The sequence below is a fragment of the Ambystoma mexicanum genome, chromosome 4p (assembly GCF_040938575.1).
Source record: "Ambystoma mexicanum isolate Mex_15411 chromosome 4p, UKY_AmexF1_1, whole genome shotgun sequence".
NCBI lineage: Eukaryota > Metazoa > Chordata > Amphibia > Caudata > Ambystomatidae > Ambystoma > Ambystoma mexicanum.
The window spans coordinates 962,941,605-962,966,555 of record NC_090927.1 but is presented as its reverse complement, the minus strand read 5'-3'; positions in this window follow the sequence as shown (position 1 = coordinate 962,966,555).

Here is a 24,951-nt window from a genome sequence, read left to right as displayed (position 1 = left end):
ATGGCAGCTCCACACCACCTCTACAACCTGTGCCCTGATGTCCATGAACTCAGGGAGGGGTTTTTCTTTTTTGGGGGATTTGTTGTTGACTCTTTTCTAAGCACTCATGTGGACATGGATTTATTTCCTCCTGTCCAAGATGGACACTTTTCTTTCACCCCTGTCCAGGATTGACACATTTTGCTTTTTTTCATTTGCACCTGAGAGATGTGTTGTTGCCCTTTTGAGGCCTTTACGAGTGAAGGACTGGACGTGCAGCGGTGTCAACTTGCATTGCTCACTTAACTGCAACAGGATTGCACTTACAGGTGCAGATCACACTAAACATTGATGTTCATATCTTCACAAATTACTCCTATAACTGGTAAAATCCGATGTCCCATGTTGTTGCATGGATCTTGTCTCATCCAGGAACAGCACTCCAGGAGAGGTCCACCCAGCACCCTTTCATCTTCCTAGTCCATCTGCCCTCTACCGGACATGGATCCTCCATTCCCAATGCAGAGGCCTAGTGTTAGGTGGAGGGGATGAGGGAATAACTTCGGGACAGCTATGGTGGCAGGTACGGTTTTGTACTGTCAATCATGTTAATGGCTGGGTATGTGTGCACCACAATATTGCATGCAGTGGCACACTTAGGATTTGCATGGATCATGTGAGGTGACTGTCAGTGTAGATGTGAGTCTGTCCACATGTCTGTTTGTGTATCCCCCCTTAATCATCCACGCATGTGCTTTGGGTTTGTGGTTTCACTTCCACAAAGGACAGCAGTCTCAGGAGTCTGTGTGGCACTGAACTCCCTTGAGCCTTTGACACATTCAACAACAGCATTCTCATCCTCAGTCTCCACTCTCCCGGCATCATGGACTCTGCATTCTGATGGTTTAACTATTGCCTCGCTGACCGTTCTCAAGTCTTCTTCCAACCACCCTTCTCCTCTCTATACCCCATGTCTCATAAGGGATCCTGTATGTGTACTCCCTATCCACCCTACTCTTCAACCTATGCCTGAGCCAATTCTCCGCCCTTATCCAGTTAGATGACCTGTCCTGCTACAACTACACATATTACACACACATCCATTTACAGATCACCATTTTGATCTCGTCTCAGGACACATATATTCCAAACGCTGCATAGCAGCTAGCCACCTCCTCATGAATACTGTTGGGACAGATTCATGTTTGCAGTGACATTGCACTCTTCTACCAAGCCACCCCCTGGCTGTGATCCCTAGTCCACACTCCCACGGCATTCAGCTCAGTGAAGTAACTGTGATGCTCCATGGTTTATGACTGAACACTCTGTCACCACATGGACACTGCTCATAGGTCCTATCATCTACAACTCCCCATCCTTGAATGATCCTTCCCTTGGCTATCCTACCCTCACAGAGCCATGTCAATGTTGGCAATTATCCTCTCCGACCTAGATTGCTCTTTTTCCATGTATGTGTATGGCCCTGGCAATCATCTCATGAAGCTACTACAGATCCTGAACAATGCCTCATCCTTGCACTCACCCCCATGACTCATTCACTCTTTGTGCTCCACTGGCTTCCAATTGTCTAACACACCACCTTCATGGCCATTTGCATTACCAACTGGGCTCTCCACGAGATGTGCCTTTATAATTCGTCCAACACTGGCTCACAACCTGACGACACTACAGATACCTCACATCAGGCTCTACACTACTCTTTGTGATCCCTGCACTTAATTCAACTTGAATTTGACATGCCTCTTTCTCCATCAAGGCTCCCACACTCTGATACCCCCTCCCATTCAGCATTGGCCAAGTGGTGGGCCACCTTTCATTTCATAAGGCACAAGGAGGATGTCTCGGGAGGATAGCTCAGTGGCAACATGCTCACCTTGGAAACAAGACGACACAGAGCAACACAGGTTCGATCCCTGGGTCCGCTCTTAGAAACCTCTGGGTATTAAGCATGTTATAAATAACCTATCATATCATATCATATCAAGGAACATGGCTCTTTCTTTCACCAAGCAGGTCGTAGGCCATAACCCATGTTATGTCCCAGCCACAACTGACCTGCTTAGGGCTCCCTTCAGGCACATGGGATTGTTGCACTGCTTGTCATGGCTGTGTTGGTTTGCAGGAGTCTGTCTTGTTTCGGTCTGCAAGGTGCCTGGCCAAGGGGTGTACATCAGCCCACTTGTACGCAGATGGCAGGGTGTCCTGGCTGTATGTCTCCCTGCACTCCACAGGACCAATTTAGCGCACTTGGACCATCTAGGTGTGCACTGGTCTGCACATGTGGATCCCTGACTGCCTTTATCTGTGTTCCCCATACAAGTCACTTGTTGTTTAGTGTTTCTTTTGTATGATCGCTCATCTTCAATGTTTTTGCATGACTTTTGTTTCCATAACTTGCTGTTCAAATCCAGCACTGTGAGTGACTGCACTGTATGTGACTGCACGTTGTGGGCACATGCATGTGGAACAACATCCCCTCTCCACAGCTTCTGTTTATTTGTTGTCCCTGCAAGTGCTTGCACTACACCCTATGATGCCCAACCCCTTCCTGGGCACAGCTCATCCAAGTTGTGTAATCTGTTTAAGGGTGATGCAACAGCTGGGGAGTCATGATCTGTCCATGAACTGCGGTGTCCAAAGAGGGGCGGGGTAGGTGGGTTGCGAGGAGTCTAGAGTGGGGTGGCATAGCCTTATATGCATGGATACTATTGGACATGGTTCTCTTTCTGGGTTGCATGCCGTGGTGTGTTGACCATGTTGTTTGCATGATGAGGAGTCCCTTTTAGCAGGTGGCCTTTGTTTCCCAGTCTGCCCTTCATCCTCACCCCCTATTTTCCTTCTCCAACCCAACCTGTGCTTTTTTTTTTCAAACACTTTTTATTAGTGGAAACACAGGAACACAAGACATCTCATCGTCTACAGCATATATTTCAGGACGGAATATTGGCGTCATGATTATAGCATTTACACATATTACATAGATACGTCATCATCGGAGGACAGGTTGCATAGGTATATTTTTCTTCTGATTCATTTACATAGGTCAGTTCACGTAGAAATTGGTTCATACTGGGTGGGCAAGCATTTTTCAACTTAAGGAGGATACACTTTTTAGCAACTGCACATGCACATTGAAGAATCTTCTCAATTTCTCTGAACATTTACCCATGTCCCCAAACAGATATTTTTGGGGCTTCAGGTCTGGGGGTATCTGTGTGATTTCCTCTAGCATTTCAGCAACTTATTTCCAGAACTTCATCACCACACGACATTCCCAGTACATGTGAAAGTCTCCTGCCTGTGGCATATTATATTTAGGGCATGCATCCGATGCAGTGGGGGTGAATTTCGCAATTTTAATTGGAGAGTAATGTAGCCTGTTAAGTATATTTAATTGGATTAACCGCAACCCAGCATTCAGGGAGACCTTCTTAGTCAAGGAACAATATCTATGCCATTTCACGTCTTCAATGGGTATCTGTAGGTCTTGCTCCCATTTTTCTTTCACATGGTTTATCGTGGGGGTGTGGGCTTGAACCTCCGCGTATAATCTAGATATACCCAGGCCTCCCGTTGCGGTTACCATCTGTATACATGGGTGTGACTGGGGTTCGTCCGGGAATAGTGGCAATTTCCTTTGGAATGGAGCACGCATGCGGTAGTATTGAAGTGTTATGAGTGGCCCACCCCCAAACGCTCTTGTTAATTCCCCCAGGGTCGCAAATTTGCCATTTATAAACATATCACCAATTTTCATTTCCATATTGGGGTCCCAGGCTCCTTGTATTGTGCTGTCATGTGTGGGGGGTATACCAGGGTAGTTGCAAAGAGGTATCTCTGGATTGTACAGTGTCTCAATCTGCAATCTTCTACATATGGCCTCCTATGCTTTAACCGTACAATTTACAGGGTCGTATTCGCAATTATCCTTATACTGTGAATCGAATATGACAGATTGGACGTTCGGGGGATGTGTGGTGTATTCCTCTATTAATGCATGACGTGCCTCTTGTGCAGTATCATACCAGTGCTTTTCAAATTGTGCTTGGGCCACATAGTAATAGAGCTCAAAGTCAGGCGCCGCTATACCGCCCGTGGAATATGACTCAGTCATCTTCTCCCAGCCAATTCTGGCCGTCTTCCCGTTCCAAAGGAACGTCACCACCATGGAGCGAAACTTAGCGAAGAATGGTCTGCCCGGCCATATGGGGATAATAACAAACAAGTAGAGCAGTTTAGGGAGGATTACCATTTTGAGGACTGCTACTCTACCATGTAAAGACAACGGCAAGCGACCCCAAATCTGTAGCTTTGTGGTGATGGACTGCAGTGTGGCCTCGTGATTGTCCAGGGATAGAGTGGTCCTATCTCTTGAAACCAGGATACCCAGATATCTACTATGTTGATCCGACCATTTGAGACCGTCTAGCGTTGCAGGGCACTCAGTGTTTGGCGTGAGTGGAAATATTTCAGACTTGGCTCTGTTAACCGTCTACCCTGAGTAATCCCCGAAATTTTGTATTTCCGCCATTATAGGGGTGATATTTGCGTTAGGCTCACAGATGTATAATAAGGTGTCATCGGCATATAGCAAAATCAATTGAACGGATTATGCCTTTATCAGTGTGTCTCAGTCTAACCGCGGCAGCCATAGGCTCTATGGTCAATGCAAACAACAGGGGCCAAAACAGACAGCCCTGTCTGGTGCCTCTACCCAACAAGAAGAGTTCAGAGATGGACCTATTGGTCAGTACATGAGCTCCCGGCTCAGTATATAATAGCTTGACATACCCAATAAAGCCGGGCCCCACCCCAAACGCCTCCAGCACCTTTAGGAGATAGACCCAGGAGACTGAATCGAAAGCTTTCTCAACGTCTAGGGATATTGCGGCAGTGCTTCTCTTGGGGTCTATTTGCGCCATTAGCCCGAAGAGTCTACGGAGATTCAGGGCTGTTGACCTAGCGGGAATTAACTCATTTTGATCGGGGTGGACCAGCAAGGGGACCGCCGCTAAAAGTCTATTGCCCATTACTTTTGCAAGTATTTTAGCATCTGTATTTATTAGTGATAGGAGTCTGTAGGAGGACACATCTTGCGGCGGCCTTTTCGGTTTGGGGAGCACTGTGATCACCGCCTCTCTCATGGTCGGGGGCAGTATGTTGCATTCAAGGGATTCCTCCCACACTTGAAGGAGTATCGGGACCAGTTCCTCACGGAATTCCTTGTCAAATTCTGCCCCTATCCCATCGGATCCCGATGCCCTACCCGATGACAACCCTTTAATAGCTTCCACCAACTCTTCTGCCGATATTGGTTGATCTAGCGCCAAACAATGTGCCTCTGCAAGTTGGGGGAGGTTGAGAGCAGCAAGATCATTTGCAATGTCAGTGGGGGATTTTTTATCTTGGTTCGAGTACAGTCTGGTGTAGAATTTGACAAATTCTTGGTTTATCTCCTCTTCCTTTAGGAGTATCTCCCCCCGTGGTGTCTGTATACTAGTTATTTGGTGTGGTTTCTTATCGTGTTTGAGAAGATTAGAGAGGGTCCTGACGGCCTTATTACCTTCCCGTACCTACGTGCACGCATGGGGGCAGCCATGTAATGCACTTCTCTAGCGGCCAGTTTGTCGAACTTCTTTAAGTGTGTGTGAATATCTGCTAATAGCTCCCTATTGTGTGTTCGAGTATATCTCCCCTCTAATAGCTCAAGCTTATTTTCGATGTCCGCGAGTTCAGCGCGAACGCTTTTCAGCATGCCAATCGACTTGGACAGCAACACCCCCGTGACCCATACTTTAAATGATTCCCACACAGTGGAGTATCTGTTTACCGTTCCCAAATTGTTTGTGAAATATTCAGCTATCTCAACATGTAGTGTTTCCACCACTCCGGGGTCACCCAGCATACCACTCGGCATCCTCCATCTGCGAACGGGACAAGGGGTGTCCTGGATTTTAAATTTTATCATCACTGGAGAGTGGTCAGAGAACGTACAGGGCAAGATTTCACAATTCTGCAGTGCAGAGGACATGTTCAATGTAACAAACCAGTAGTCTATCCTGGACTCGGAGTTGTGCACCAAGGAGTAGTAAGTGTAGTTCCTGTCTCCGGGGTGCATCATACGCCAGGCATCTACCATCGACAGCTGTGTAAGGATGCCACCTAGGGTGGAGGTAGTTTTACTGGGGGTTCTGGTGACCTTGGAGGATCTATCTAATACAGGGTCAATTACCACATTGAAGTCCCCACCCCATATCACATTAGATAGTCGACTGGCAGCAATCAGTTGATACATGTTTACATAAAACGCAGGGTCGTCTATATTGGGCCCATATGTATTAACTAGAAGCATTTGCTGGCCAGCGAGCCTCCCCCATACAACCACATATCTACCCTGCTGGTCCACCTTATGTCCCTCTGGGCAGAATCACAAGCCTGGATGAATCAGGGTGATGACACCCCTAGCCTGAGTGGAGTACTCTGTGTAGAAACGCTGAGATCCCCATTTAGGCAGTATGTGTAAGTTGGTGGTCCCCATCATATGTGTCTCTTGCAGCATTAGTATGACCTTAACCTGGTTGTTCAGAACCTTCACATTCCAAGTAAGCAGTTTTATTATTAACCCGTCACTGGCATTATATAGTGTCAAATCTTTCCAATTCCATGACCCTTAATAACGTGTCGTATGTGCCAGCCGACCAGCGCTGCTCCCAATGCATCCACTTTTTTTTAAACATTAAACAAACCATAGTCAAACCATAGACTGGGGTACTCTTTGCCAGGCACTCAAAGAATAACCAATATTCCTCCCTTTGCCCACCCACCCTCATCGTCAACCCCAACTCGACAATGTGACCAAAATAACTCTTGGATCATTCCAGGGGTAGCCGTGTTGCATCACATGGCCACCCAATCGTTCCACGACTCCGTCAATCATGTAGAGTGGAGCCGCAATAATCAAGGAACTGCCAGGGCTATGGCCCTGTTGGTGTGACAGTACAGATAGTGTACAGCTATAAAAGTATCTTAATCCTCTGGTCTGGGCCTGTTGTTTTGGGCCAGCCTGCACCCTCTAGATGGGAGGGGTATAGAAGACTCGATGTAATGCGTGGCCTAAGCTGGAGATTCGGAAAAATTTGCTCTGCCCGCATGCTGAATCCTCATTTTGGCGGGGAACATTAGAGCATATGGTATCTGCCGATCCCTTAGGAGTCTCTTGACTGGTTCGTAGGATCTTCTACTCGCCTGGACACCAGCCGAAAAGTCCGGCTATATATAAATCCGGTTTCCATCGTGTTGTAGTGTTCTAGCTCCCTAGCCATACGCAGGATCAGATCTCTATCCCTATAATTAAGGAACCTGGCAATTATTGTGTGTGGTGGAGCTCCTAGTTTAGGGACCGGGGCTAGTGTGTGATGCGCCCTCTCGATCAAGAGGTGTATGCATCTTGGCCCGAATATCGTTTTGAGGAGCTGTTCAAGCTGTTTTTCCATTTGGCCTCTCCCGAATGTTTCCGCAACACCCACCAACCCGGATGTTATTGCGTCTGGATCTGGATTCGAGGTCTTCACACTTATTTTGCATTTTGGACATAGCCTCTTTTAGTTGGGTGATGTCTTGACTATGGTGTGCAATCGCATCTTCGTTGGTGCTTATTCTGTGTTCTGCTTCAGTTACACGTATACTCTCTTTGTCCACCCTGGCCTTCAGGGAACCAATGGTGGACATGATGTCATCCAGCTTCGTGTTGACTGCCCGGAATCCATCTTGCACTATTGTTGTTAATCTGTCCTCGTTCTCGCTGTTCTTTGGATTCAGGGCCTTGGTGTTATTGATGGATATGTCTGCCACAACAGATTGTGTTTGACTGGCCGTGTATACGTCCATAGGGCCTTTCTTTTTGTTGCTGGGGGTCTTGGCTGCCTTACCAGTTTTTTGAGGTTCCCCCATAATTCTGTCCGTGGTTTGCTGTGCTAAGATATCTTTTCTCTGGCCATAGCACGTGTCCACTCTGTACAAGCTCGAGCCCAGCACTCCACCTTATCACCTGTCTCTTGGCGTGTAAACCACGATGGACTGTGTTCTCCCACATATTACCAAATGAAACTCTCAGTAGTCTGGTTCTAAGGAGAGCTCGAGTGTTACCAGCTTCCAATGCAGCTACTTCGCCGGTGGAGGATCTTTGTCCGTCTTGCCCTTGTCTGCAGAGCTGTGTTTTGACCGGGGGTACCGTCCGAGAAATCAGCAGAGGATGTGCGAAGGGCGTGCATGTAGGGGAGGGCCGACAGAGCCCGCACCCCGATCGTAGTACAGGTTAGCGGGCAACAATCTAGTTAAGCGGGAGCACAGTTGTATGGAGACCGGGTGCCGGCCGAAGGTCCCAGGCGCGGGCTCAAAGAGGTGTGCCCAGCTGTGTGAAGTTCCGGGCTGATGGATTGGCAGCCGGGTCGCCTGCAGCTTTGGACTCCGGCTACCGCCTGTATTGTCTCACCAGCGATTTGGGTGTGCGGGGGAGGTTCGGAGCACCGGTATCCAGGACGGGCGGGGCCACAAACCCAGCAAGGATCTCAGTCAGTGCCTCCCCGAAACAGCACGGACAAGCCGTGTTATCCGGGCAGCGAGTCGCCGGGCCTTCTTACCCGATGACAGTGTCGGAATCCCCCGTCCTTGGGTGCACCGAGGGCCGCCCTCCAATCCGCCCAGTCCCAGTGCTCTGCACGGGTTCGCCGCTGTGTTGCTCTCAACCGGGGCGCCACAGGGCGGTCAGGCCGCTGGCGTTCTTCAGTAGCAGCACTGGAGAGTATCAGCGCCGATCTTTCCTCACCGCCGGGGCGCCTTCCAGTACTCTGTGCCCAGCCTCAGAGCGCGGGCTAGATCCACAGGCCCCGCCCCCTTCGGCCCAGCAGTAGACTGCGACCTCAGGCCTTAGTTGTTACCGTATGGAGCTCTCAGGCGGATCGCGCCCGCAGCAGTGGCCGGCAAAACCTCCGGTCTCCACAACTCCGGTATTCGACCTAGCAGCAGGTCAGGATTTGTAGGGCCCATGGATGGGTCTATAGAGCTTCTGCACATGAGTTTTGGAGTTCGGCGGCGGCTCCGAAAAGGATAAATTATTCATAGGATTTTATGACGGAGCGGGAGCTCGCAGTTCAGGCGGCCATCTTGTCAGTGCGAAAAAGTGCCCCCAACCTGTGCTATTTTTAAATCAGTGTGCCCCATGGGCTCTCTGCCCCTTCTTTTCCTACCCTTATGTCTGTCTCCTCCTCTCCTATCTTCTCTCAGCCCTCACCCACTGTAACATCCCCAGTCTCTCTCCTCATCTCCCCAACAGCCTAACTCCTCCTTCCTCCCCAATCCCACTCTCTCTCTTTCTCTCACTCTCTCCTCTACACAGATGTGCATTCTTCTCTCTGTCTCCTCTCTCCCTCCTGCCCTCTTTCATCCTTCCCGTTGTGGGATGTTTTAACCCACTTAGTCTCTGCTATGCTGCAGCACTGTGTTATGATGGTGACAGAAATATCAAAATGGCTGCAAAACCCTTGTGAGTGCCAAAACTTCACAAAATCGTGCTTTGCAATGCACAAAAAGATGGCTGCCCAATCTGCCATGCATGTTGTCAGTGGTGGAACAGAGATCTCACCCCGGCAATGTGTCACTGGGCTCCACAACAAGTAAAAATAGAGTACAGAAGGATAAAGCAGTGTTGCTAAATGAAACCCCAAAATCTTGCTTGAAATCCTTTTTTCTTTGTTACTGAAACTGCAGAATGCTGGTGCAAAACACCCTCAAACACCCAAAATTCTTGCTGGGTGCTACAATTCACTTATTTTAAGAAATCATTGTGAACTGGCAAGGTCTTGAAAAGCTGAGAGTATAAAGAAAATTCCACAGCAAAAGTGGCCTGTCTGTGGATCTATCAAAAATATGAGGGGAAAAACCCTGGGCCACCTGAATGACAGTTGTCAGGAGCCGGCCTGATTAAACTTTAAACATGTATATAAACTGAAATAAAATGTTTGCAATCTAAGAGGCCTGTTACTGAGAGTGACATATCTTGTAATTGTTTTGATGCCATGGTTTAAAACCTTGAATAAGTATTCTAGCTGCTATTTTGAAATCACATGTTTGTTTTAAGCTAAGGGAAAACGCAACATAATTAACAATTAAATCAAGCCTGGCTAAAAGCTACCAAACTGGAATATCAGGTTTCTCCACAGAAGGATGGCCTTTCCCCCCACCAGGAAATCACACCAAAGTGATAATTATGGGGTTTGGAAAGAACCTGGTCTACAGAGGCAAAAGGGAACAATGAACAGCTGCCACTTAGGAAATGCGGGGTGTAAGGACAGTCGTAAAAGGCCTCTGCCAAGAGCCAACAGGGAGGAGACTGCTTCTGAACTGCAGGGAGACAAAAGGAGGTGGAGACAAACAACCATCTGTGGCTGAACCTTCACAAAGAACACTTTTTAAAAGACTTATAATTTGCCTGTGAAAATTGTGTAAAATATAGCAGTAACAGATTTGTGAATCTAAATTTTGGCTGCACGTTTCAAGAGGCGGCAAAACCGTGTGACATGTTCTGGAGAGAAACGGCAGAAAATGTGATTTTACACAAAATGTATTTCTGCTAGAAGTATGAAACTTTATACACTTATGCACATGTTAATTCACACACTTGTAGAAATTTGCTTATAAATTGGACATTGTGTTCCTGATAAAAAAGGGCAAAATTCTGGGAAAATCTGAGACAAGTTCCCACCGCTATGGGGTTTGGAGGGATAGCTGCTATATAAAATATGTAATATGTATATGTGATTCTTATAGAGGTTGCACATGTGTAAATATGTATGGTGCCAAAAGTAGATTTTGTGTTCAAGGGGCCAGGGGTGGATCCCCAGCCTCATAAAATCAAACCATAAAGGTGACACCCTGTTTCTCTCCTCCTATCAAGGCAGAGAGGAGACTCTGACCCAATCACCTGTCAAAGGGGCAAGCTTAGGATAAAACAGCTCACACACCCCTTTATCATAGCATAAATAGAGACAGCTCATCACTCAGAAGGACAGATAGATTCACTCACTATCCCGATGCTGGCGGAGCACCCTGCTAATGAATTCTACATCTTCCTTGCTCTAGACTCCAGAAAATTGGCAAAGCAGACATCCATTGCATAGCTAAACCATTTTAAGCTATGCCTCAAATTCCAGAACCACAGCCCCCAAACCTAAGGGGAAGCATCAAAATGCAGCCAGGCTGTGTTGTATTGCTTGTCTGCTGAAATAATTATCATCAGAACCAAGAAGGGTCGATCCAACTCAGTCCTGTGCCGTGCTGTGACAAGAGGGCATTGCTGATTGCAGATCCAATCGGATGTGTGCCGTCTGTACTAGAAGCAGATCCAATTCCCTGACCAGAATCTTGACGGACCAGAATCCTGATGGTTCAGTTTAAAAGCATATCTAGTGAGTACCTATAGATAGAACTGTGTCACTAGCAAAGGTACCTTGCTTAGTTAATCCCTAAATTAAACCCATCCTGTCTTGTATTCAGAACCTGTATTGTTAGGAGTATTTTTGAATTGTTTGAACCCTCTATCCAAGCCATCCTATCTTCCTCCTAGTATTGCTAAAACTATCTCTGCACTGATCTTTTCTCATCTGAAAAAGGCGAGTTTCCTCTGCAGGCAGTCATTCTGATCAATTGGCTGTGTTCCTGTGGGGCATTCGCTTTGTTCATAGTAATCCTAGTGTAAGAAATCCTTTTGTCATTTTTAAAGTGCATTCCTGTTTCCCATTCTTGCGCCTATCTCAAAAAAAGACCTCCACTAAAACATCCATAACTTCCTCAGCTTTTGTGCTAGAAACAGAATTTAAACGTCTGCTTGTAGCTAACATCCACAGCTTTAGATCACATCCCAAATCTATATGGTTCTCCCGTTATCGCGATTGTCGCACATTGAAAAGTTTGCCACGAATTACGTTTTTGGGAAATTCTGACACGTGTAAAACAGCTTTTGATTGCTCCCGAATTCAATTTTAAGATTTCAAACTGTTTCTTGGTATTAAATAATTGCTTGTGTTTGTGTGCAACTATCCAAAGTGGCTCCCTAAGAATTTATAGTAATTTTAGCAATTTTGACCATATTTAGTGTTTTTACCAAGTCCATTCGAAGGATAATTTTAAAAGCCATTCTGACAGCTTGACAGTCAATTTCGTTTTCTCTTGGGTTTGCTGGGGGAAAGTGGGATTGATATTTTGTGTGAATTCTGCCATTCCGAATACCTGTTCTGTCCTATCTCTTTACATTGTCTATTGACGGGTTGAGGGGTGTGCAGGGGGAACCTATAACCACAGTGTTATTCGATCTGAACACACACACAAAAGTATTATTTCTGTGCTGAATTGTTTTGCTCACTGTTACTCCTGGTGTATTAAAGAGATCATTCAGTGTTACATCACCCCATTGGTGATTATTGTGTACCCATTAACACATAGTGTGATTAAATTGTAAATACATAAATAAATATTTTAACTTTGCAAACCAGCCTGATTCCTGGTTCAGTGTGACCGGGGGGGGGGGAGGGTGTTATATGAGTGGTACATTGCTCAGAATAAAGAACTTTTAGACAAAAATAAATAAGGATTTCAGTTGCGCATTACGTGCTAGGTGTTGACTTGTGTGTGTGCCGGATTGAAATCACTTATACCGTCAACTCCCCCACTTGTATTTCCATTCCCCAGACCTTCCTCTACTCCATTGGTGTCCTTTTCCCACCCCTGCATCCAATGGTACCCCAAAGGCACCTGGGAAACCTGACGGTGGGTTTGCCCGACTTGTATTCCTGCATTTGATGGCCCAGCTTGTGCCCGCATCCAAGGGCAGACTAACACCTGTGTCCAGAGTGCATTACGTGCTCTGGTGGGAATTTGTTTTCTTCACTCCCATTGATTACCATGTCAATGAGTTCAGATTTTGTTGGATTCATTGGTGCTCACTCTTTCCTGTGGCCTTCCGGCTGTTGACACTGGGCAGACCATGGCTATCAGGTTACCTTGTTCAATACAAGACACCACAAGGCTGTGCTGTTTGTTTGATTTCATGCACTGCATGCCTTTGCAAACTGAGAATGTGATTTCTTGTGAAATTCTGTGGATGTGAGCCAGATGTGTTCTTTGCATAGGTAAGTTCAAGGCACTCAGAGGGATACAGGGTGTCGTGTCATTCATGGCAGGGATGCTGTCACTGTGTGGGGTGTTTTTCATTGTGTTGGCCCAATGTGAGCCAGTCTGACTGCATGGGTGCGGGGGAGATATGGTGATGGGAGGCTGGCGAGTCATTCGTTGCAGTTGTTGGATGGCACTAAGGGGGGCATGAAGTGAAGGTGCTGTGGGTGGGGATTTTGTCACTGTGTGGGGTATTTTTCATTGCGTTGGTCTAAGGGGAGCAGGTTAAGCTGCATGGGAGCAGGGGATACATGGTGATGGGAGGCTGACCAGTCATTGCTTGCATTTGTTTCATGGTACACAGGGGGGCATGAAGTGGCAGTGTTGTGGGTGGGGATACTGTCACTTTGTAGGGTGTTTTTCATTGCGTTGGCCTGAGGTGAGCAGATTCGTCTGCATATGTGCAAGGGAGACATGGTGATGAGAGACTAGTGAGTCATTGCTTGCAGTTGTTGCATGGCACTCAGGGGAGCATGAAGTGGAGAAGTTGTGGGTGTGGATGCTGTCACTGTGTGTGATATTTTTCATTCCGTTGGCCTGAGGTGAGCAGGTCCGACTGCATGGATGTGGGGGTGACATGATGATGGGAGGCTGGTGAGTCATTGCTTGCAGTTGTTTCATGGCACTAGGGGGGCATGAAGTGGAGGTGTTGTGGATGGGGATGTTGTCACTGTGTGGGGAGTTTCATTGTGTTGGCCTGAGGTGAGCAGGACGAGCTTACACAGGTGCGGGGGAGCATGGTGATGGTAGGCTAGCGAGTCATTGCTTGCAGTTGTTGCATGGCACTCGGGGGCAGAGGGTGTGGTGTCACTGGTTGCATGGATGTGATTCCTGTTCTAACGCTGTGATATTTGTTTCTTCTGAGGCATTCTACTAGGGGAGATGGTTGCTGCTATGCATGGACACAGGGCTGTTGGATGCCTCCACACAACACCTCAGCAGTTTAGGCTGGTTTGGACACCTACACAGAGGAGCATGGACACATGACTGGGTACAGCTGGAGCAGTCTCTCAAGGTGAAAGTTGTGAGGCGAGATGGGCATCTTTCTTGAACTGAACTTGCAATTTTGTCAGTCTGTATGACTATTTAGATGTAGATGTTTATTTTGAGCTAAATTGTTGTCAGGGAATGGGGAGCCCACTCCACCTGTATATTGTTGTGAGACACAGCTAGGGTGGCTAGGGCATTCCTCACAAGTGCTACTTTCTACTTACATTATATGCTGTGCCTTCCTACTTGTGTTCGCCTGAGTTTTGTTGGGGGTCTGCATGCACAATTGTTGTTTGCGACCATGTGAAAGTGGAAGGGGATTTTGTTCATTATGTTGTGTGATTTTGTGTGAGCGACATGCATACAGTTGTTTCCACTTGGTATGACTGTGTCAGTGGTTGGTGCTGAAAGTGAGCGTCCCCTAAAAGGCATTCAAAACTCCCCAATGAGAGTCAATAATGGACACACCCCAAATGGGAATGAGACCAAGACCAAGTGCGGGTGAAGTAAAAATGGTAAAAGTTTATCTAAACCAATATAGGGCAAGCAGAGAACTATGCAAACTCTAAGAGCGCTCTGCCAGACAATAGAAATACATTCATATCTATTACAAAATAACATCATTAGTGAGGTAAGCTATAGGGGGCACATAGTCGTGGGGATTGGGTGGTGAAGACTGGACACTAAGTAGTATATAGGTGGCTTGCTCCATGATTGGCAGAGATCCACATTGTGCAGGGTTCTCGGGTCAGCTGGGCTCATCTGGGTTGAGCGTTGGGTCTGAGGAAGTCTGAGCTGTTACAATTTATGCTACATAGCAGTGCCCTTGTGGCCACACATACTTTTACTGTCATCCATCTAAGTTAACACATGAGAGACATACGTTTGACATGATCAATAAAAGTGAGAACACATAAGTAGCAAAATTACTCATAGGATTATGGTGTCACATTCACCAATCATTCTGTCAGATCTCTGAAGACAATTATTTATTGTTTGTTTTTGTGAGAGGAATATATTGTCACACAGTGGGTCAGGGGTCAGTTGGGGCGGTACACTTCAGGAGGGGCATGCACTCTTACTTCAAAAGGCGTTATGATTAAAATGTGGGGCTTACTGCCCATATTTCGTTAACCAGAGTCTGGGGGTGCCAGGCAGATTCATGGTAGCATCGTGAGTTATGGGGGCTGAAGGGAGGGTGCATGCTTGGTGCAGGCTCAACGAAAGTGGTGAGAGGTTGTATTTGTAGCATCACATCATTCACAGGGCTGAGGCTTTGAATCATGGTCCGGCCAAAGGGGGGGTAGGTGGGGGCTGTGCACGCGGTGGTATCTGAGGGGGGGTGAGGGGAGAAACGGTCCAGTGTTGGCCCGCACATTCGCTACGTTGTGAGGGTCACACGTACAGCTGTGCATTGGTACAGTGAAAAGTCTACAACGTTCTGCTCACAATATGAGGTGCATAACCCAATGCTCAGAGGGTAAACAGATGCTACAAAGCACACTCTATTATACAGTTGGCACCCATTTCATTAAAAACCATACATTTTGTAATACTTAATTGAATACATTTGAAATCGTACATTTTTAGGACATCATTGTGTATATATATATATATATATTGATATCATACATTACTTTGCATGTTGTGCAGCAACAGTAATCCTTGATTAGTACTGAAAGGCTTGATCATACCCTTCATTGTTTCGGGTGGGATCTTGGATGGGTGAGGGCCATCTTATTTCATTATGTACAATGAATCTCATGGACTCAAAGCAAATGTATTGTCCCTTCAGATGGCTTAGCTGCATGGGTGAAACAGGGTGGCACACAGGCTTAACATTCATGTCTGGCACTCAAACAGGGAACAGGGTTGGGGGTTATCCACAGCATATGTCATGAATGTGGGGTCTGCAAGAGGACAAGACAAGTTTTATGGAGGTAGCTTGTTGTTTCAAACCCCAGCTTCAGCCCGGTCATCCACAGGTCAATGATGGACTGCGGAAGGTGAAAGATACAGTGTTTGTAATGAAGCTTGTTTGCCCCTAGTCTCCCGTGAGAACAGGCCTGCAGCAGAGCCGCCAAGGAGAGATGGGCGAGGGAATCGCCAGGTTCGCTGTGCACAGTCAGGAGGGGATAGCTGCAGCCCTGCAGACTGCTTGTGCCAGTAAGGCCTAAATTATCATGTTGAAAATGGAGTCTGAGTGTATCACAAAATGGAGTCTGGTACCGTCCTATCAGATGAGCGAGCATTGCAGCCACGTGTGTTGGTCAGCAGCCATCCTGCATCCCTGGCAATAGGTGCACGGGTGGCAGCTGGACGAGTCACAGTCTGAACACCTTGAGAGAATGGAGGGGAGGGGGGCCATGAAGACCTTCCCTCCCATACAGTGCCGCTGATGTTATGGTTATGGGCATGCACACAGTTTGCCTCTCCCAGGCACACATTCTCTGGGTGCTGTTATGGCCAGGTGGATTGGCCTCAATTCATTATCGAAGGCCACCAGGGTTGTGGCTTTTCTGTGTGTGCTCCACAGGGGCTGGTATTCACGTGAAGCAGGTTTGCATGAGCTGATAGCATGCATCCTTCTCCTGTGCCCTTTGGCCGGCCAAGGACATGGGTGGTGCCTGTCGAGGACAGCGATGTCCCTCCTGCATCTTTAATGATATGCCACGCCATGTGGCAGCATTGTGCAGGACACAAGATGCCACAATGATTTTGCATACTACTGGTGGGGCATATAGCAATACGTCACCAGAGTTCTGACAGAAATGTGACTTGATGTATCAGTTTATTGAGAGGCCACCCTCAACACAGGGAGTACCTTCCCTCCCCAATCAAGGTGTCACACAACAAACTGTTTAATGCATTCTTTGTTCAGACCTATTTCAGCCTCATATCCTACCACTTAGATCCCTCCCCCTGTGCCACCAATGAGCCAAGAACCAAGCCGGTGTACAGAAAATATTTTTATATTTATTTAAATTGTAGGTAATGGAGATCACACTAAAACTACACATGCCACCTCTTTGGCCCACAATGAAACTTCTATTTACAAATAAATCACACAAGTTGATTTGGAAAACACAAAGTATACTTTATTTTATGCAGATTTCAATTTAAGAAATAATCAACACTGGTCAATGAACAAAATCAATTTATATATGCAGTGCTTTGCAATTTCGATTTCCCTGCGCACCTTAAAAGGCTGGCATGATTTTCAGACACCCCCCCTTTTACTTAAATGCTTCTGTTGGGGAAGTTGGACAGAAAAATGGGGATGATTAGGAATTTTGGATTTTCAGACCCCCTTCACTTAAAGGCCTGTAGTGTTGGTGAAGTTGGACAGTTTTTGAATTCTTTTATTTACGTGCATTTGGTTATCTGAAAAACATTTTGCACAAAACTTCAATACATCATAAATACATACAAATGTCATAAAAATATAACATTACATTCATCTGATTACAGTTCATACGCACAATAATCAATATTGTAAAAACAGTTTATGATAATTTCGTTCTCCCATACCTGTAAGCACTATTAAAATGAGTCCATAGAAAATTATTGAAAATTATTAATTAACATTCAATTCAACATTTAATCATTTAGATCAAGTTCTTCATTAGGTATTCACGTTTATCGTGGATTCTAACTACATAGGTGAATGTTACTCATTTTGTAAGAGGGGGGCACTCTATTCCATATATGATAGGTTCCCCCTGTTATACCCAAAGAACTGGGAGAGTATATCGCAGCCCAGAATAGATCTTGGGAGATAGCTGTTACATCTCTTACCAGTTTTGAATAACCTTTCACATACACTGTTGCAACTTGAAGCAGCCATTAATATGTGTCTAGTTTTCTCCAAATTATCGTTACAGGGTCAGCATCGTCTGTCTTGTACCGGTATACCTTGCAAGAATCTTATATACTCCTAACATGGTAATATATTAAACTGCAGGAACATTGTGTAGAGGTTGAGGTCATAACTACAATATTTCTGGAGATAATCACCTTCCACTTCCAACATTAAATCCTTGAGTGGCATACTGAGTCTATTGCTTTTTTGTACTCATTGGGTCTACACTCAGTAATACATCCCAATGTACGCAATTTCATTTTTAGCTTAGTATAAAAGCTATTTATCAATTCAGGACTCTTATATGGTGGTTTCAGGCAGGGAATCTTTAGTAATTTTCCAGAAAATGATATTTTATTTTTCATCAATGGGATTCCTATGTTGATTATCTTTTTCTATCAGACCCATCATTGTGTCATCTGTAGATTTCAGCATCTTCAACTTAATATATAAGTTACACTGCTGTAGCTGCCAGAGTACCTTTAGGGATGTTAAGCCCAATTCGGCCCTAATGGCCTCTATAGGACATTGGAAGCCGCAAAACCGTCTGCCTGAGTTTTCCCTCCAGTTTATTAATTCACTGAATGCAGTGTTCATCGAGTACCTCAAGCCCCTAAAAGATACCTAGTATTATACCTGTCCTGTATATTTGTAGGTATCCCTCTTTTGAGTGACTACCCGTACTAGCTAGGAACTGTTTGGTAATGTTCCATTTCCTTTTGACCTTTTTGGTCCTTAGATCTTTGTATGCTTTTTTCTTGGAGTTTTGAAAAAAGGGCTAGGCCAAGATATACATAAGAGGATACAACCTCAAGCTCTGTTCCATTTATTTCCCAGCAAAATTTGGATTTGCTACAAGATGATGTTCCTATAACCATCACCTTTGTTTTATTTAAGTTAATTTCCATGTTATTTTCTATGGCATACTTATGTAAAGCTTTAATTGGGCGGTGGAAATGTATGGCAGTATTATCTAAGACCACAGTATCTTCTGCATAAGTGAGCCATCTTATTTCTTATTTCCCTGTCACAGCGGGGAAAACTCTGGCCTCATGAAAGGCCTTGGCCATGTCTGCTAGGTATAGATTAAATAGAACCTGTGCTAGTACCCATCCTCGTCTGAGAACAATATTTGCGTTAATAGCTCTAGTTTGATTCCCTCAGTGTCTAAGCATACAGTTACCTTGGTCCTGGTATGCATTGCCATGACCAAGTGCAATAATCATGAGCACAGACCCCAATTCCGTAATTTAGCCCACAATCGTGATGTATCCACTCTGTTAAACACGGCTGAATAATCCATGTATTATAAGTATGACTTCTTCCCCTAACTGGCTCTGATTGCCGATATAGATAATGCAGTACCAATATATTATCCTGTGTCCCCATGCCGGTTCTGAAGCCTGTTTGTTGTCTAGACAGTAGTCCATTTTGTGTTGGCCAATTTTGTATCTTCTGTAATAAAGTTGAAAATATTTTTCAGCAGACATCTGTCATGGCTAACATACGATATTGTGCAGGGTCCTCTTGTGATCCCTTTTTGTGCAATGGTATAAATATGCCCTCACGCAAGCTATCAGGAATCCTCTCTTCCTGCCATATAGCTGTAAACATTCGAGGTAATATCAGCGGTCCAACTAGTTGGGTCATGTTTTATAACTGTATAATACAGGCCATCAGGGCTGGTATCCCACAAGGCCTTCAGTTTAGAGATTATATTTGTGGAAGAGCAGGTGGATATGTTATCCGTAGCTCCCGCCCTCTCACTTCCGTCATATAGTAAGAATAGGAGAAGAGCCCTATCTGGGACACCTGGTATCATCCCAATACCGCATCAAGTGTATGAGGGACGATATGTACTCAGACAACCATATTGAATGTACCCTCGCACTGAGAGGGAGGAAGGATGCCTGCACGCAACATTGGAAATTATAGAGTTATGAGTGAAATCTAACGAGCAGAGTGATGTCATAGAGGAAAGATACTGATACTTACTAAAAGGAAATGCAAATACTCAAAGAATAAGGAATTAACTGAAGTAACAAGAGAAAAAAGTAATCGAATATGAAGAAATCATATATGCATAGAAGATAACGTAACCTGCTGATTAATAAATGTATACACGCCGAAATGCAAGGTAGATGAGACATATAGAAGCTTGTTGGAAAACATAACATGGCTAGAGTGGGCACGATGGAAAGATGGACGTCAAACTCGTATTATAACCATTCAAGCTACCTCAGAGACTGACCAGGGCTGCAGAATCAGGAGATGTTGGAAAACATCTTTGTGTGAGGAATAAAGAGGAGTCTATTGGGCTGGGATCAAGGATGCTATGTCAAGCAATAATTAAAAGGACCAATGGGAGTCAAAAGGACAAGCTATGTATATAAGATATATTTCTCTTAGATTAAGCAAGTTAGAAAACATTGGCAAGAGCCAAGTATTAGACAATAAAGATGCAGAAAACCCAAGTAAGATGGAGTTAGTAAGTCTCTAGAGGCCAAGAAGGGTAATGACACCCAATTCAATTGAATTAAATAGCAGTAAAGAGAAGGTAGAGATGGACACATTTGTATTCTCCTCACACATGATTAAGAAGTTGAAAACAATGTCTATTCACTAAGCCCAAATGGAGATGAGAGTGTGTTTGCACTCCCTTGAAAGTCCCAGAGCAGGCTTCAAGGTCAACTACAAAGGAGAAGCCTTGGCTTGGGGCATGACTGATGAGAGATGATGGACTAATTGGTAAAGTGGGGAGTAGTCTGACTTTGGTTGCGGCACCTGAGTTTGGTTTTAGTTACGTGCTGCTAACGAGCCAAAAGTCAAAGGTTGGGAAAGTATGCAAACCATATAAAGGGTCTATGAAGCAACATGCAATACAATTTTGTAAAGATCAACCTGCTGCCATTCTTTCTGTTGTAATCAGTATTATACATATTTAGAGGTAGTTTGAGGGGTGCCCACCAGATAAGGGGCAGCCATTCAAGTTAGTAACATTTATATATACTTTAGATACATATGTACCCTTAACCAATCCCTCCCTTCAATAGGTTTTAGTTTGGCACGTCGGGTGACATCATAGATGATGCATATCAAGGTATAAAACCTTTGTATAATCACATTTGGGTGTGAGTGCATGAATTACGGTCTGTTATTCACCAGATTGCCCATCTTTATTTCTATGCTGATAATAAAGTAGTACTTTGTTATATTCTTGAAGTCTGTCTGGTTATTTGCGTCAGAGTTCACTAGTGGTAATTCTATTTAACACATGAGACGCTTCAGGGTGTTTGAGCACACATTCAATATGCCTTCTAGGTCAAATGGGAAGTCATATTGAGAGTTATGCCCCATGTGTTATTCAATGGCATTTATTGTTAGCGCATTGAAATACACTCATCCAAAATAACTCTTCCATATTTGTGCCGCTATGGGATTATTCATTTCTGGGTCTTTTTCTGAGATGTATTGTCGATATTGATACCAACATGTTTTACTATCCTTTGATCTAAACATACTAAACAATAACTTCCAGTTACCCTTCATAACATCTTGCTTGCATGATCTTAACCAGTTTTTGTATTTTGTTCTTATGGGTGTGATCATTGCATTTTATTCTGTCCCACTCTGATTCACAGGTCTTTAAGTTCTACGCAACTCTCCTCTGTACAATTGTTTTCTCTTCATTCAAATTGTGTTGTACATGTTTGCATGACGTTTCCCATTAGGTATCACTACAATAGATGTCATGGGCTGTCCCAGGACCTCACCCAATGTGGAAACTATTTCCAAATTGTCCATTTTTATGGAACACCTATGACATTTGGGCACATAGCCAGTAACTGATTGTACTGTACTTGACTATGTTAGGTTCTGACCATCCAATTCTATTCCCCGCTGATGTGAACTCTGAGTTCTATGCACTAGTCACTTTATAATTATCTTTCTGCAATTTAAACTCTGCTTTCAGGATTTTGTGATCACTTAATGAAGTCTGAACTTGAATAAACTGTTGTATCCATCACATTGCTGTTCCATTTGGGAATATGTAATCTACTCTGGTGAAGGCCTTTCCATTTGACCCGCTGCCACAACCAGTGTTACATATTTGATTTATAGGATTCAGGTAATCAAGGTCCATCCAACCTTGGCACTCCAACCATTTATTTCTGTTGTCTCATTGGATTTTTCCCCTTGCTTTGCTGTTCCATTTATATACATGTTACACAGTTCAGTATTGCATCCCTCTTCACCCAAGACCACTCGATGATAATATGAATGTAGATCTCCAAACAAAAGGATCCCTGCCTCTGGGTAATCATTACTCCATTGCTCAGTTGTAAATTCCTCATAATTCACAATTGATTGGTGTTAAGTCCACCAGGTGGGTCATAAACATTGATGACCAATAACTTACCCATAGGGTGCAGATCATATATACATGTCCTAAGTGCATAGGTGCAGTGTCCCGTTCACGATATTCAGATATCTTATACATTGATCTTACCACTGTGCTCAACCCTCCAGAGGGACGGCCAACACCTTTACTGTATGCAAATCGTTGGATTATAGATTTTCCGCCTCCAAGTATGTTACCACTTAGTTTTGTCTCCTGCAATGCAAACACGTCACAATTTGATATATTGGCCCTTCCCACTATACGTGTGAATGACCTATACCCTCTGGTGTTCCATACCATCATTGTTATACAATAATTTGTGTCCATATTTCATTCATCATGGTGCCTCAGGTTCTCTGCGGTCCACCTTTCAGCAATCTCATTCTTTACACCATGTTCTCCAATGCTGCAACGTGCATTCAACAAACTAACTCTTTCACTTTGGTAGCCAGTGCTAGGCTCTTATTTAAGTTCTAATTGCTCATCTTTGCAGGATTCATTTCTTTCCCAACGCATTTCTTACTCACTATAATGTCACAATCTATTTTCAATAATGGATCAGACGAGACTGCTATTAATTCCGAAATTATTGGGGGCACAAATTCCACTATTGCCCAATTTCCTGCACTATACAGTTCAGGTATTTCCACAGAAACAATATCAGAAGATGTGATGCTGGACAATCTAGTAACATAATATAATACATTCAATATCCTTTGTCTATTTAAACAAGCATTGGCAATGCCAACAGTTTGGGTTTTTTCTGTAGGCATGAGACTGGCATTTGCAAGGCACTGTCACAGTTATATTAACTGGCCCTTGATGGTAGCAGCTACAAAATAGTGTGAGTACCTGGGCATATAATATCAGTGCCTGGCCAATTCCTAATATACAAGCCACAACTGTTGGCTTTGCAAATGCTTGTTTTTAACATGACTTGTGTGAAGGACAGGCCTAGTGCTTACGTATTGAGCGGCTGAAGGCAGATCTGGTTAAGACATTTTTATTACACCAGTAGCACTGTACTGCTCCAATTAGTCTTGAAAGACTACTTTGACAAATACTGGCAGGCACTTTGTTCACAAAGTATGATGGTAAGGCTTGGTAAAGCTATCTCCAAGAGCTCCCAGGAAGAATTGTTTTGGGCAGGGAGGCGCAAGTAATGTGTGGGAATGGCCATATGGGTTAGCATGGCAATGGGCAGTACATGGCTGGGAAAATACCAAACACCTGCAACCTTTGTGTCTCTCCTAATATGCCATTAGCAAAGTGCTCAAACTAGACTAGGGTCAGCTTGTGATTTTAGAAATGTTGTCTGTTCGTTTTCTTTTTAACTTTACAGTGAGTTAAAGGAGTGCACGAATGGTGAGCTAATGTCAACAAATGTTTGAAGTGGCAACAACTGATCAATCAAAAAATGCAATTACAACCCACGGATGCCCATGTTTTGAGGCTGGAACACCATCAGTGTAGTATGCAGTGATAATAGAAGCGGTCAGCTGGCCAGTGGACAGGTTCACCAAAAGTGTTTGCCGCAGGTGCATAACTAGAACCCCTTCCCCACATGTTCCTCAGTATGCAGACGTTCTAAGGCGATCGAAATGCCCCAATGACAGTGGCAGCAAATGAAGATACGCCTGATGTTGACAATACCAGTCAGTCACAGACAGCACCCCAAGCTACCCTTCGCCATATCCTTCTGTGCATATGGGCACCTTGCTAGTCCTCTGGCTCTCCCAGTCCAGCCAAACCTTAACCTCGTACCCACTGCACCAAATAGATCATTGGACAGTCTGCCAGCTGAGCGTATCATCTCATACCATCACGTGACGTGTCTCGATGTGGTCACACAGTATAAACCGGAAGAACATGTTCCTTTATTCTTTCAGGGGTCTCTAGAAATAGACGAAGAGTGTAAGGATTAGCATAAATGTTTATTTTTACAACAACTTTTGCCTACATTCCATACAATACGATTACACTGCATGATGAGGTCTATCTGTGCTGTGCGCTAAAGTAACTTGCAAGTGAGCATATATCTCCATTGTTATTATAATATGTGTAAAGGATTCCTTTTTTACAAAGAAATCAAAATGATACAAAAAATCGGTGCAATTTATGTTACTTTCATCAAAATGTAACATTTTAAGTTTGGATGTTATATACCAACATACAACTGAAACAACTGCATTGCAAGATGAGGGCTCTGTAGAAAAAGAAATGGCTGACACATTCAGCATGGTAAAGAGTGCACAAAGGGGTGTGGTTTGAGGGAAGATGGGTGGGAATGGCAGGAAAATCATATAGATTTGAAAAAGAGATGTGCATTAAATGGGTGGGACACATAGCCAAACAACAAAAATCCATCCTCATGTGTCATCTGCATTGAAAAGCATTAGAGACTCTCATTCAAAGCCCCTATTTCAAACTCTTGTGTTAAAGCTCTTATTTTAATGACAATCGTTTTTGCCTA